Raw genomic sequence first — 16,248 nt, forward strand, 5'->3', positions numbered from 1 at the left:
CTGGACAGAAATTGGAATCTACTGTATTTTGAGAAGGGACTAATTGAGAAGTTGGGAAATTGCCTGACTTAAATTTTTAAAAGAGGTAGAAATTTAAAGAATTTTGTAGAGGCAGAAGTAAGTATCTCACACAGAATAATGGGTACTTATAAATGTGGATCATGTAACTACTGTAAATTCATTTCAACAGGATTAAATTTCAGTGTGGGAAAAATGAAATATCAGACGAGGGGTAGGTATAACTGTAATTTCAAAGCAGTGGTGTACCTGGCCTCCTGCCAGCTATGCCCTGCGTTTGACATAGGGAAGACTGACAGGAGACTGAGAGATAGGATATACAAACATGTATACAATATTAGAAAGAAAAACAGTTTAAATGCACTGGCTAGGCATTGTAATGAAAACCCCACCCACAGTTTTTTGTTTAGGGTAATAGATCAAGTCACCCCAGTTTTAAAAGGTGGCCCCTACCAACTTCTTTTAGAAAAGTGTGAATTAATATGGCAGTTAAGATTAAATTCTTACACAGATCCAAGTTTGAATGAAATCACTTCACTGTCATGTATTTTAAAACTGAAAGGTCTTTTGCGTTAAATTATATTTATTCGTTTTTAAGTATTTGGAAAGTGTCAATTGATACATTTTATGACTATTTTTGCACATTTTTTGTATTTTATATGTATAGTATAATTAAATAGATAGAGTATTTAGAGTGAGGAGCGTCCTGAAACTACTTTGGCCAGTAAGTTTTGTTGTTATTTAGACTTTTGTGTATTGTAATTGTCATAGGCTGGTTGTCATGTCAATCTTATTTTAAAAAATGTATTTAACTCTCTTGTTTTGCACAGCTGATTTGTCTGATGAAGTCTACCAAACTGGCAGGGCTGACGAAAAGCGCTTCACTTTCGTTTGGAATAAAGCTTTGTGGATTATTCATTTGTGCACTGGAGCCGTTATTTTATTTTATTTTATTTATTTTGGTCCTAAAAATGCTTGGTCAAAAGGTCCAATAAAATTCGATCATTCAAACATCAGGTTTGTTAATGACTAGTCATCTAACACTACGGAACATAGAAAACATGGCCATTAATAAAACACCTTAAACAGAACAACATCAAAGCACAACTTATCTTTCCTGTAAAGATAAAACTTCAACTATCAACTGGTACTAAGATTTTTACCACTTTAGAAGATGCTCTTTCTTTTATTAAGAATAATAACATCATTTCCTTTTCAGATAAAAATGGACCGATTACCGTCTACTTCTAAAAGATCTCCAGAGAAACATGCTTGGTCAGATGCAAAGAAAAAAAATAAACAAAAAAACAGAGATTTCCAAAACCACATTTATTGTTTTATTTATTTATTTATTTATTAACATTTATTGACCGGGAAAGTCTACTGGGTCAGAAACCCATTTTTGGTGGAGGCCCAGGGAGAAAAGTTCCACAATGAGTAAAATAACAACACCAGATTACAGTAGATAGGTAGTTTTACAATTTTAGAAAAGCTTCTTCAGTTATGTCAGTAACCTCCATGGCAAAGCCCAGGTTTGTTCACAACAGTACCAATTACACTGATCCTGTTGACTTAGCCAACCTGCTAGCAGATAGGTTGTGCGTAAATGTCACCCCCCCTGTCCCTCCCAAAGGCCCATTCGACATCCCCAATACCTGTCCCACACCTCACATCTCCGTAGATCAAGTGTTAAAGGCCCTATCCAAAGCAAAGAACACAGCTTTCATGGGACCTGATAGTATCCCTGGCTGTATTCTGCACCATCTCCAGCAAGAACTAGCTTCATCATCGAACACCATATTCAACCATAACCTAAGTACAGGCCTCACTCCAGCAGAATGGAGAACTACTATTGTCATCCCCTTGCACAAAAGTGGTGCCACTACTGACTCTGGAAACTATTACCCCATTAGCTTGACAAGTCTGATCTGTAAAGCCATGGAGTGTATTATTATGGATCTCATAAACAAAAGCATAGGCAATCTCCAAGCACTTGTCCCCACCCAGTTTGGATTCGTCAAGGGCAGCTCTAGCCTGTTGAACCTGGTTGACATCTTTGAGACTATCACCAAGGCCCTGGATGAGGAAAGTCAGTACATACAGCTTACCTTGGCTTGGCCAAAGCCTCTGACACAATTTCCCATTTGGGCATCATCGAAAAGCTAACACAACTTGGCATAGATCCCTATCTCATCAGGTGGGTGGCTAACTGGCTCTCCGATAGGACCCACAAGGTCAGAATAGGCACATCCACCTCCGACAGCAGAACTGTCACTAGAGGTGTTCTCCATGGATCTGTCCCGGAACCCCTACTGCTTGGCATCTACTTTCCAGAGGTCCAGGTAAAGACAAAAGGCCTGTGGCTGACCAAGTCTGCAGACAACTGTAAGTTGGGTGCTGTCATTGACTCACCAAATGATGTTAACATAATACATAAGGGTCTCACAGCAACAAATTACTGGTGTCAAAGTCAAGGCCATAAGTTAAACGCAAAAAAAAATGTATTATCATACCATTTGTCATAAACTTGGCCCCTTCTGATTACCACATCAACGGCAACCTCCCTAAGCACACAACCTGTGGTGAGAGACCTGGGTACACAGGTTGACGACAATCTCACATTCGACCATCATGTAACAACAGTGGTCAGAAAAGCCATTTACTTGGTTCATCTCATAAGTAAAGGGATTGCATCCAGAAAAAAAGGAGGTTATTACCTCTCTGTACTCCTCCCTCATTAGGGCAATAATTGAGTACAATGCCCTATTTGGTATGTACCTTTCCAAACACTTCCACCAACTGGAAAGGCCACAGAAATACCTCACAAAGAGAATCCATGGCCACCAACACCTGTCCTATGTGGACAGGCTCAAATCAGTATCACTCTATTTGGTATCATACAAACTGCTCACAGATGATCGGTGCCTCACCTACAAGGCAATATCGAAATCTGCCCTACTAGCGATGCTCCATATCTGTAAGTCTAACTCCTAGTGCATTATCCACTTGAAAGGCCTAAATCTAATATGCAACATTAACAAAACCTGCTGGAGAGACAGTTTTGTCTCCCACAGGCTCCCCCATCTCTGGAAAAGGCTTCCCGTACACAGCAAACACAGTACCTCACTGACCCTCTTCAAGCACAATCTTGTTGAGTGGAAAGGAAACCATAAATGTGTCCCAGGGCTTCCACCTGTGTCCCTCACTGACAGGGGTGACAGGTACTGACTGAGGTTTCTTTTTTGGGGATAAACTCTTGGCTAGGCTTGTAAGAGCCCCAAGGCTATTAGCCTAGTAACCTCCTGTGATCCTATGAGTCTATATAAAACAAATATATATCACATAATGACAAACTTTTTTACTTTTATACACATCTGTCAAAAATAATATGTTACTTCTACTACTACTACAATTATTTTGTCTTGCAAAATCTTTTAATGTAAAATGTTTGTCTCTTTATTTTATTTACTCGTTGTCACATAAACATCATACCAAGTAAATTTCCTTCTTTTTTATATACTTTATTATTTTGCTTTGTTTTGTTCTCATACAGTACTGCTTTCTTCTTTCACTGTTTTCTTTTCTCTTGTTTGGTACATATCATAGCATTCCAATAAACACTTATTACTTTAACTTATCTTCTTAGTTTATAAACGGTAAAAAAAACTATATTAATACTTTCATTTTTCAATAAGTAATAACTCTGCTTATCATTAGTAATATTACGTAATATTTATCACCTTTCTGAAAGGTTATGCTGTAAAATCCAGAAGTGGGAATAACTGCAAGTGGTTTAGTTAACCTATTTTTTCAATTCCTTAAGAAGCTTGTCTTTAAACAAGATAGAGAGGAAAAATGTAGTGAGAAGAAAATAAAATCAGTATGACTGATGATTGGGTTGGTATATTCAAATAAAATGGGTTGAAATAATGCTTCTGGTTTGTATGTTTGGATGCAAGAGAATGCTGCTTGTGTGAGATTGATGGAATAGATCTGCACTGTCTTTGAGTCACATCCCTTTCCATTTGGATTACATTGTTGATGAGGGATGGCAGTTGAATGCTGGGGAGGAATGCTGTTTAACAGGAACTGTCTAGACAATGGCAAGTTTTGTTTTATTGCTCTGTTTTTTTCTTTCTTTTTGAGTCTTTACGAGTTGTTTTGCTGAGACTGAGGGGCATTCTTGGGGTTAGATTGTGGTTTGTTGGAGGAAGTATGTGTTGTTTTGCTGGGGGGATTTTTGATTTGGAGCTTTTGCCTTTCATTTTCTGGTGACATACTTCAGTGGTTGAGACATCTGATGGCTGTGAGCTCCCTCCACTTAACTCAAGAGCACATTTTCCATTATACACACAATTAGAAGTTACTGTGAATCTCTGTGGTGGGTTCAGAGTTTGACAGTCCGTAGCTTGATTTTTTTAACATCTTCCTACCTGTACTCTCTGAATGTCTATAAACAAGGGTTCTTAATGATCCTTTTATGAAGTGTTGTCACCCTATAAACAGCATACTATTTCCACACTACTAAAAGACACAAAAGAAAGGGTTACTGTATAAGCCTATGATTTTCTGCTTATATTCCACATAACAAATTATACAGTATTTTTAGAAATCATCCGGTCTTGCAAAGTTTGAGCATTTAACCTTAATTCTGATTGCTGTTATTGTGACTGCAGTTATATAAGTAGTGTTTATCCTGTTGCTCCAGTGCCTCTCACAGAGTTGCCGGGTCTATAGTATCCACATGATTTTGTCTGTTGTCTGGACTCACTGTTATATCTAGTGTTGATGGGGATGCTTGCTATATATCATCTAAAATATGAGTGATTTATGGAATATATTTGCACTGTGTTTGTCTCACATCCATGCCTTTTTGGATTGCATTGCTAAGGAGGGACGACAGTTGAAGGATAGGGAGGGAAGCTGTTTGAAAGGAACTGTCTTGGTAATGATTAGTTTTATTTGTCACTCTGGTTTTTATGTTTCTAGTCTTTTGATTTACTTATTAGATCCTCTGAAGCCATTTTGCAGAGGTTGAGGGCCATTCTTGTGGTTGGATTGTGGGTTGTTGGAATTAACGTATGTTGTTTTGCTGAGAGAGAGTTTTGTTTTAGAGATTGGAGAATGACACATATTGTTTTGATGATTTACTTCAACAGTTGAGACTCTTGATAGCTGTAAGTCTCCTTTGCTTGGCTCGAGAGCAAGCTTCCTATTTTGTACATAGCTAGAAGTTGCAGTGGTTCTCTGTAATGAGATCAGAATGTATTAATAGGACTTGACTATACATCGCTTGATTTTTTTTTTATGTACTCTGAAAGTCTATGAATAAGGCTTTTTGTTGATCTTTTTATGAATGTGTACAACACAGGAGATGTTATCCTGAATACAATATGCTATTTTCACACTGCTAAAAGAAATAAAAAGAAAGGGTCATTGTTCAAGTATTTGTTATAAACATGTCTCTACCTTAGAAATACTTGGAACTATAGCTTGTAAATGATTGTAAAGTATATTTAGTTCTACATTTTTATATAAAATCTTGTTTTTCTTGTCTAAATAAGTACGGCACCTCTTGTTACTTTTACTTATAGTGGAGCTTTTCTCCCCGGGTCTCTACTGAAAATGGACATGTATCCAGCTAGAATAGCCCGGTCAGCAAATGTAAAATAAATAAATAAATGTTTCTCTGTTTAGTTTCTAAACAAAAAATCATATAGTATTCTTAGAATTTAACTGGTCTTGCAAAGTTTGATCTCTTAATTTCACTCTTCATTGTTGATAATATGACTGCAGTTATACAAGTAGAGTCCCCCTTGTTACTCCAGCACCTGTCATCTAAAATTGCTGGGTCAATTGTATTCTTATAACTTTTGTCTGTTGTCTGGACTCACTGAATAATCCTGTATTAATGAAAATGCTTTCCTGTATATTGTCTAACGTTAAAGACATTTTATTAATTTTGTTTATTTTTATTGATGCCCCATTGCTGATATCACACATCTGATTTTTGTTTTAAACTCCTTTAGGGAGACTTTGGTTTATAGATAACACAGTTTTTCTCAAGAAACAATCAATTATACTGCTGTTTTGTGTTTTGTCACTAGAGGCACTAGATAATCAGTTACATTTTCCCCTTTAAAGCATTACTTTTAAATTTTAGAGATTCAGTAATGTAACTACAAAATGTATGAATGGGTTCACATTTCTAAAATATACCGTTTGCGAACTGTGTTCTTTGAAGACATTTTAGGACAATTACACAGTAATATTTCATTATTATAGCTTTAAAGTCTCCACTCATACTTACTTATATTACCTTTACTGATCTTCACATAATTCCTGTCAGAAAAGATATATAGGCAAATATATTTTATTATTAAAAGTGATACAAATAAAAGTATGACTTGGGCTACATATTTTATGTGTTAAATGATATATTAAAGTTCTCCTTTTTCTGAGTTTCTTATCAGAATAAAATTACATCCTTAGAGTTCAGATAAATGTTATTTATACTAGAATCTTAAATGTTATATATGAATTATGAAAGATAAATTGCTCTAAAGGAAATAAATTTTATATTGTTAATACTCATACATTCATTCATTTAATAAATTGTAAATATTTATGTTTTATATGCAAATAATACGTATTTGATGAATGCTCAAATTTCACATATTGACGGACAATGCATTCTTTTAAACATATATGACTTATCTTGACGTTATTAGCTTTGACTGTGTTTGTGATGTGTTGACTTGATACATGAAAACTATAATAATAAAATAGAGCTGTACTTGAATAACAGTTTCTAGACAGAGGTTAGACACTAACCTCAATGTGTTTAGCCATGAAACTTCAGCTATGGAGATACACTGAGATGTTCAAGTCTTCTGGTTCTGCTATCAGGGCTGAAGATTTATCAATGGAATCTTAGCGGGGGAAACAGAGCAATCTGTAGTTTAAGTTAAATCAGTGCTAATCCTTTTATGCCACAAAAATGGAACAGCACATGATTTTTTGAAAGAAAGATCATTAAGAGACATAGACTTTAATGTATTTATACCTGACCCTGGTTTTGCAGATGACAATACTTTATAATCAGGAAAGCTCTGATTTAATGAGATATAGATATATATATATATATATATATATATATATATAATAAAACAGTCATGTTTTCCTAAAATTAAATTAAAGGGCCTTTATGCATGAGAGGCTACTGAATCTAAATAAGTACATATTAAAATATGAAAGTGACAATATAAAAATGGGACAAAGCGATCCTGTTAACCACTCAGATAAACACAACTCTTTCTTCTTTATGAAAGATGTTTGATACTTTATTGCTGTCTAGCAATGTCAAGTAAATATAGTTGTAAATAGCTCATTTATTATAAATAGGATGCAAACTTCTTGTTCATACTATTAATTTGTTTTGATGCCTTAATTTGTTCTCAGTGGCAACTTCACTATAAAAGTTAGTAACATCATGACATTTGTGTGACCCATTCATATACTGAGGCAAAATTTACTGATATTTCTCTAAGTTAAATATGTAACTGATGACTACCAGTCTTTTTTTTGAAGAATTAGTTATCTTGACATTGTCATGTAATATATTTATTTAGTAAACACATAAAGCTGGTATATTATTTAAATAAGCATGTTGTAGAGCTTCGAGATGTTCTATGTGACTATAAAGAAAGGAAAAGCATTATTAGATTAGAAATGTATATAGGACTATTATCACTGTTTCATATTTTTTCTTTTTTTTTTCTTTAGAGCTAATTATACATAATCTGAAATTTTATTTAAGTTTCCATAATACTTTTCTAATAATGCAGAGCTCTCCTAACATATTTTCTTGAAGACCTTTTCAGGGGTCTTAGTGCTGCGAGAGAGTTAGTCCTGAGAAACTGTTTCTCATATGAGAGCTAGGAATAATAATTATTCCACGTGTGGGTTTTTAAGGTAAATAATATATTATTTTATTAATGTTAGGGTTGTTTTCTTTTTTTGCATGGGACTTTATTCTACATAAATATATTAATGATAAGATTACAATTAAACATAAAAAGAAGTTATGTACCTACCATAACGTTCCATGTTAGCTGTCCTTCATCTCGCCTTCCTTCTTGCTGGATGGGTTCGGAACCAATCCTCAGCTCCGACTCTGCCACTTTCTATAGCTCAAGAGCTCTTTACTGGCTGGAGGCTACCTCTTATCCCAGAATGCCCAGCGTCAGCTACTCAGATCTTGTTTGAGGTAGCTCACACTAGACATAATCATAGAAGATAATCCATTATTATTAAACCTGGATATACAGTAAATTGTCATGGTTTGCTTGGGAAGCAACTAAGAACAAAACAAGTTAGCCAGTGAAACCATTGAAAAACTCCTCTCAATCTTCAAGGAAGGGGGAAGAAGGAAGGCAAGATGAAGGACAACTAACATGGAACGTTATGGTACGTACGTAACTTCTTTATGTTAAGTTGTCCAATCTCTCCTTCATTCTTGCTGGTGGGATAGCATCCCTAGCACCTCAATCCTGGGTGGCTCATTGGAACAGACTCTTCAAAACCGTGGAACCAAAGGAAGCCCTGCCCCAGGAGACCACATGTACTCTGTAATGAGAAATAAATGTATAAGGATCTGTCCAAGTAGCTGCTGCACAAATTGAATCTATGGGCAATCTAGATTGAAAAGCTACCGAAGTGCCTACTGACCTGGTTGAATGACCTTTGGGTCTTGCTGGAAGATCGTTTTGTCGCAAATGGTAAGTATAGGCAATGGTGTCTGATAACCATTTTGACAAGGTTACTTTAGAAACTGGAAGGCCTTGTTTGTTGTTAGCAAATGAAAGGAACAACTAATCTGATTTTCTCAGCTCTTTAGTTCTATGGCGATAGGAATGTAGTTGTCTATGCACACCCAGTTGGTGTAAACTGTATTCTGCCTTGTTGGAATGATTAGGGAAAAAGACAGGAAGTTCAATGGATTGATTCAAATTGTGTTCTGAACAAACTTTAGATAAAAAAGATGGGTTGGTTCTCAGAGAAACTCTGTCTTTGTGAAAAAACAGGTATGGATGGCGAACACATAGGGCATGGAGTTCTGAAACACGTCTGGCAGAAGTAATAGCAACTAGGAAAAGAGTTTTCCAAGAGAGAAATTTCAAATGATGCTGCTAGTTCAAAGGGCGGCAGTATCAAGGAGGCCAGAACCAAACTGAGATCCCAAGGTGGAAGGGGCTCTCTCACTGGGGGTCTAAGTAGAGATGTACCTCTCATGAAGGCCTTACAGAGTTTGTGAGACATTATGCTTGAGTTCAAAACTCCAATGTGAAGATTTGAAATGGCAGCTAGTTGTACTCTGATGGTAGCAGCAGCTGCACCAGATTGAAAGAGTTCTGCTAAGAAATCTTAAATTTTGTGTACAGGAGCTGTAAAAGGATCTAAATTCCTGGATTCTGCCCAGTAGGAGAATCTTTTCCATTTGCTAACATAAACTTTCCTTGTAGTTGTCTTATGGGAGGAAACAATAATATCACACACTGCTGGGGAAATATTGGGCAGCCTGGCTAAGATTGGAAGTGGAGTAACCAAGCTGTGAGCTTGAGAGATTGGAGGGATTGGTGTAACTCGCCTGATTGATGAATCAAGAGGTCCGGCACTGGGTCCAGAACCCAAGGCTGCGTTAGAAGGCGGGGGTGAAGGAACGGAAACCAAATCTGTCAAGACCAACAGGGGGCAATGAGGATCATCTTGCATCCCCACGATGTTGCTTTCTGAATGACTTCTGGAATTAGGGGGAAATGCATAAAGGAGTCCCTGAGGCCAATCGTGGACTACAGCGTCCCTGGGTGTCTGACCTGAAGAAGGAACAAGGGAGAAGTAGCTGCTGAATTTGTTGTTGAGGAAAGAGGCAAAGAGATGGCAGCAAGGCTGGCCCCATTTGCGGAAAATAAGATCCCCAATTTCCTGTTTCAGAGACCACTCGTGCAGCATGAGGATAGCCCTGCTGAGTCTGTCCGCTATTACGTTGGATTTCCCAGGGATATGCATGGCTGTCAGAAAATGTTGGGAGGAAATCGCCCTTTGCCACAGTCTGAGGGCCTCTCGGCGCAAGGGGTAAGACCTGGTTCTGCCCTGTTTGTTGATGTACCAGACCACTGACATGTTCTCCATCTGTATTGCAATAGCCCGGCTGGGGGAGAGTCTTGAAGAGCTTGCAATGCTAGAAGCACTGCTCTCATCTCCATACGTTGATGTGCAAGTGGTACTCGTGAGGTTGCCACGTGCCATGGACTGTCTTCCCTAGACAATGCCCCCTCCACCCTATCAGGGAAGCATCCATGGTCCCTGTGGCAACCGGATGGGATTCCATGGAAGGTCTTCCCTGAGTCACTAGTGGGGAGACCATCCACCAGGAAAGGTGTCTTTTGCAAGATTCCGTAATTAGCATCATGTGAAACATGGGTAATTCCTGAAAGTACCATTGTGTGAAAAGAAGCCCTGAAAGATTCTCATGTGAAAGCATGCTAAGGGAACTAGAAGAATGGCTGCTGCCATGGACCCTAGAGCTTGAAGGACATATTTGACTTGAATTATTTTGCTCCTCATGAGAAGTGACACCTGTTGTCAAATAATGGAAATTCTTTCCTGAGGCAATTTTACAATCATTTTTCTTGTGTCTAGCTCTGCTCCTATGTATGTAACAGATTGACAGGGAAACAGGGCAGATTTTCTGAAGTTTATTGTGATGCCTAGTTGAGCACATGATGTTATGGTGTAATCTCGTGCCTCTATAAGTTGTTGCCTGGTGGTAGCAGTGAGGAGCCAGTCATCTAGATAAGGAAACAACTGGAATCGTAGACGTCTCAGGTGAGCCGTAACTACTGTCATGCATTTAGTGAACACCCTGGGGGCTGTGGTGAGACCAAAGGGCAGAGCTCTGAATTGGTAATGACTGGCTCCTAGCCAGAAGTGTAGAAATCTCCTGGACCATGTGTCCATTTTTATATGATAGTACATGTCCTGAAGATCTATGGAGCACATCCAATTGTCCTGACCCAGAAAGGGGAGAATGGATTGCAGTGTTACCATCCAGAACTTTTCTTTTTGTACAGATTTGTTTAATCTGCTGAGATCCAGAAATGGTCTCCAGTCCCATCTTTTTGGGCACTAAAAAGAATTTTGAGTAAGTTCCGGATCCTACTTGGTCTGCGGGGAATTCCTGGATGGCTATTTTTTCTAGCAGTCTTGAAACTTCTGTGACTGCCTGATCCCTTAGATTGGGTGGAACATCTGGGATGGATTTTTCTGAAACAAGAGGGGGTTGATGGAAGGGGATTTTGTAACCTCCGGATATAATGGATAGTACTCATTTATCTTTTGTAATATTTTGCCAGGCGATTGGGTACAATGAAAGCCTTCCCCCGACTGCCTCCAGAGTTGAGCAGTCGGGCATCCCTTTAGGGATATTGTACAAAAATCCATTTATTGAGTACTTTCGTCAGCCTCAATCAGCTGATTTCATCAGAATAAAAAAATCAATGAAATGGAGCCATTTTATGTAAAAACCAAAGTCACATGACTTAAAATTAGTCTTGTTTAAAAACTGTTGTGTCCATTTAAAGCACCAATACACTATAAAAACACCTCTGTGCACACATTTCAATTAAGTGATCCCTCTTACCCTCACATATTAATTCAACATAAAAAAAGTACAGTTGTGTACACTTACCATAAATATAGATGTTTGAGTGTCTTCACTGTTTCAATCATGACTGTAGGGTTCTCCCTTGCCGGCAGGCAGTCCTCGGTCGGCCAGAATCCCAAAGTCTGGGTCCAGCGTCGGCTGCTCAGCCATGCTCCCTGACGTCAGAGCACCAGGAGTACAAAGCTGGCAACCGAATCCATGTTCTCCAGTTTTTCTTGCCCCAGATGTCAGGTGTTCCAAAATGAGTAAAATCCCATACCCTTTGCAAATACACCTCAGAAGAAGGGTGAAGAAGGGAACCACACAAAAGGAAAAATAAGAGGGGACAGGAGGGAGGGTAACCCAGACTGCAACAGTGAAGACACTCGAACATCTACATTTATGGTAAGTGTACACAACTGTACTATGTTCATCGTGTTTCACTGTTGCAGTCATGACTGTAGGGTTGAATCCCAAAGCAGAATAAAAGGGAGGTGGTCATAAAGTAGAGGGGGCGGCTAAAAGGCCCTGCAAGACTGCAGAAGCAAAGCCTGCCCTAGACTTAGAGAGGTAGATTGTAGTGCTTAGAAAAAGTATGCACTGAACTCCAAGGTGCAGCTTCCAAAATGTCTTTGGTAGGAACTCCCCTGAGGAAGGCAGCTGAAGTGGCAGCAGCTCTGGTAGAGTGAGTCCTTATACTCCCTGGGATTTGCTTTCCATGGTGTGAATAACAAAATCTGATTCCATGAGCAATCCATTTAGAAATGGTCTGTTTTGAAATGGCTTTACCTTGGGAACTTGAAGCATAGGAAACAAACAATTGCTCTGATTTCCTGATGTCCTTGGTTCTGTCCAGGTAAAAACATAGTTGTCTGTGTACATCCAAGGAATGCAAGATCCTTTCCCCCCTATTTTGAGGACTGGGGAAAAAAGTTGGTAGGTGACTAGTTTGATTTAAAACCACTTTAGAAACCACCTTAGGCATGAAAGTAGGATTAGTCCTTAAAGACACCCTGCCTTGGTGAAAAATAATATAAGGTTCCACAGCCATGAGAGCTTGCAACTCCGAAACTCTCCTGGCAGAGGTCAGAGCTAACAGGATGGCTGTCTTCCAAGATAAAAAACTTGATGTCAGAAGTGGCAGCAGGCTCAAAGGGAGGTAAGGTGAGTTTTTCCAAAACATAGTTGAGATCCCAGGCAGGAATGGGTGGAGATCTAGGGGGCCTTAAGTTCTTAGCTCCTCTGAGAAACTGTCTCATGAGCTGGTGGGAAAAGATTGGAGGGTCTGTATTATAATGAGCAGAAATAGCAGAGGCATGTATCTTTATGGAAGAAAAAGAGAGAGACCCTTATGTAAGAGGTCTGTCAGGTAAAGTAAAATCAGAGGAATGTTAGGAATAAGAGGATCCAAATCCTGAGCCTGCATCCAGGTGCAAAATCTTTTCCATTTTCCTGCATAAGATTTTCTAGTGCTAGGACATCTGGCTTCTAAAATGACATCCATAACCTGCTTGGGTAAGAGAGAATGAATCATAGACCCTGGATTAACCAGGCAGCCAGGCTGAGAGTTTTGAGATGGGAGTGCAGAACTTGACCCTGGTGTTGGGACAGAAGGTTCGGAGTCTGAGGTAAAACCCAAGGGGGCTCCAGAGAAAGGTTTTTCAGTGTTGGGTACCAAAACTGTCGAGACCAATTTGGGGCCAGTAAAATTATCATCTTGGGCTTGTCCTGTTTGATCTTTAATAACTCCTGTGGAAGAAGAGGTAGAGGCGGGAAGGCATACCCCGAGAGGTTTCTCCAACTGAATGATAGTGCATCCACTTTCCAAGCTAGTTTGTGGAATGTCCTTGTGCAGAAAATCTGTAGTTGATGATTGAGGTGGGATGCAAAGAGGTCTATGTGAGGACATCCCTAGACTGCTGTAATCATCTTGAATATTTCGGTGTCCAGCATCCATTCGTGTGGGTCTGACAGGTTTCTGCTCAGACTGTCTGCCAGGATGTTCTGCTTCCCTGGTAGAAACTGAGCTTGAAGGTCCAGTTTGCAAGCTAGAGCTGTGTTCCATAGATTCATGGCTAGTCTGCAAAGGGGATAGGAATGTGATCCCCCTTGCTTGCTTATGTACCACATAACTGTGGTGTTGTCTGTCCGTATCAGTAGTTGTCCTGGTTGTAGAAGATTCCTGAAGGCCAATAGAGCATTCTGAACTGCTAACATTTCCTTTAAATTGATATGCAGGTGCTTCTGATCCTTTGTCCAAAGGCCCTGCAGACAGTTGCCCTGCAAATGGGCTCCCCATGCATAATCTGAGGTGTCCGTGGTTAGTATCTGACTGGCTGGAGGCAGACTGAAGGCTTTCCTTTGTTCTGAGTACATGCCTTGGACCACCAAAGGAATTCCTTTTGAAGACAAGGCAGGACGGTGATCTGTATGTCTAAACTGTGGCAATGCTGAGACCATAAACTTTTTAGGTACCACTGTATTTTCCTCATATGTAGTCTTGCATATGGTATGAGAAGGATGCAGAAGGCCATGTAACCCAAAGCCTGCAGGAATTTCCTTGCAGATAGCTGAGTTAATGATGCCAAGGTTTTGAAAGTTGAAGCCAGCTGTAATTGTTTTTCGTATGTCAGAAATGCCATCTGGGTTGTTGTGTTTAGAAGAGCACCCAGAAAAGTTATCTGTTGTGAGGGTGTCAAATTTGACTTTTTTATGTTTTCAGTGAATCCCAAGAACTTGAGTAGTTTCTGAACAAATTCTAGATGCGGGAGTAAGACATCCTTGCTGTCTGCCTGAATAAGACAGTCGTCCAGATAAGGGTAAATTTGAATTCCCTTGAGTCTGCAATAAGCTACTACTGGAGCCAGGCATTTGGTGAAGACCCTGGGTGCAGTAGACAATCCAAAGGGCAGCACAGAGAATTGATAGTGCCTTGATCCGGCCTTGAACCTGAGGTATTTTCTGCACTCCTGCCTGATGGGAATCTGCAAATAAGCCTCCTTTAAATCCAAAGTTACCAACAATGCATTCTTGGTCAGCATTGGAAGTAGCTGCTGTAGAGTAAGCATCTTGAATTTTGGTATCTCGAGAAAAGTGTTCAAGACTGACAGATCCAGAATGGGTCTCCATGAATTTTGCTTTCTGGGGACTAGAAAGAGCCTTGAGTAAAAACCTTGTCCCATTTCTGAAAGTGGAACCAGTTCTATGGCTATCATAGCCAAGAGGGCTTCCACCTGGTTTAAGGCCTCTAACCATTGACGTTTTGGAAGATCCGGCCATCCGCTTGGTCTTGGTAGGGTATGAAAATGGAATTTGTAACCTCTTGAAACCACATCCAGAACCCACTTGTCTTGGGTTATATGAGTCCAATTTAGGTGAAAAAGAGAATGTTTTCCTCCAAGAGGGGCTTCCAGGCAAGAAGTTCCTGCAGCCCAACAGAGGGAGTCATTGAGCCTGTTTTCTATGGGCTTGCGACCTGTCCTCTCCTCCCTTAGGGGTGGAAGCAGTCCACTGTCTTGGTCTATAAGAGGCTTGTGTTTGGGGCCTTATTGGGAGCGTCTGTATCTACCCCTCTGAGGCCTGTCTGAATTGGGAAAGGACCAATTTTCAGTAGGCCAATTCCTACTAAATCTGGGTGGCTGTACTTGTAAGAAATCCTTAACCATTTGCATGGATTTTGCCTTGTCCTCCATCTTCTTTATCACCTCTTCAGCCTTAGATCCAAACAAAACATTATGCTGAACAGGAGCATCCAATAACTTAGCTTTTACTTGATCTGGCAAGTTTTGTTCCTTTAACCAAGCATGCCTTCTAATGACTGTGCCAGAGGCAGCAGCCCTGCAAGAAGCCTCCAAAGCATCAAAACCACAGTGTAAACCATGCTTCCCTACTTGTTCAATGGCATGCATTAAGTCATGTAATTCCTTATCATCTCCACAAGCGGAAATGGAAGTTAGCTTTTGTTTCAAAACAGACAGAAGAAATTGCTGGTATTTCAGCATATGAAATTGACAGTTTAAAGCCCTAATAGATAAAGTTGCAGAAGTGTACACTTTTCTGCCCCATCTTTCTAAAGATCTAGAATTCTTCTCAGTGGGAATGGGGTTTTAGCAGAAGCGGCCTTAACCCCCTTAGGGCCCTGAGAAATGGTCTCAGGATCAGCAGTAGGATTCTTGTATAAAAACTGGTGGGAATCAGGAACTCTATAATACCTGTCTGGCTTTACAGGAGCTGGAGGAAAAGAGTCAGGAGTTAAGTTAGCCTCCGAAAAAGCATCATCCACAATATCCAAAATAGGAGGGATAGCCAGGAGTCTATGTTGGGGAAGAAGAAGAAAATCCCTTAGTCTTTTCTTAGATTCCAAGTACTCCTGTCCTTCCCAGTGAAAATGTTCCCTCATTTCATGTAAAGTTTCCCCAAAAGAAAAATCCTCAGGGGGAGAAGCTGAAGGGATGGATTTCTCAGCATCAGAATCCTCATAAGGAGGGAAAGAATAATCCTGGTCAGAAGAAGAAACTGAAGAAACA

General features: G+C 39.5%; 1 protein-coding gene across 1 annotated transcript in view; it reads right to left on the minus strand.

Moving 5' to 3' along the window:
- LOC122798626 overlaps window positions 1-16,248 on the minus strand; it is a 310,399-nt gene that overhangs the window by 3,653 nt on the left and 290,498 nt on the right. The window lies entirely within an intron of this gene.

This window comes from Protopterus annectens, chromosome 3.part1 (assembly GCF_019279795.1).
Source record: "Protopterus annectens isolate FY-2018-M chromosome 3.part1, PAN1.0, whole genome shotgun sequence".
NCBI lineage: Eukaryota > Metazoa > Chordata > Ceratodontiformes > Protopteridae > Protopterus > Protopterus annectens.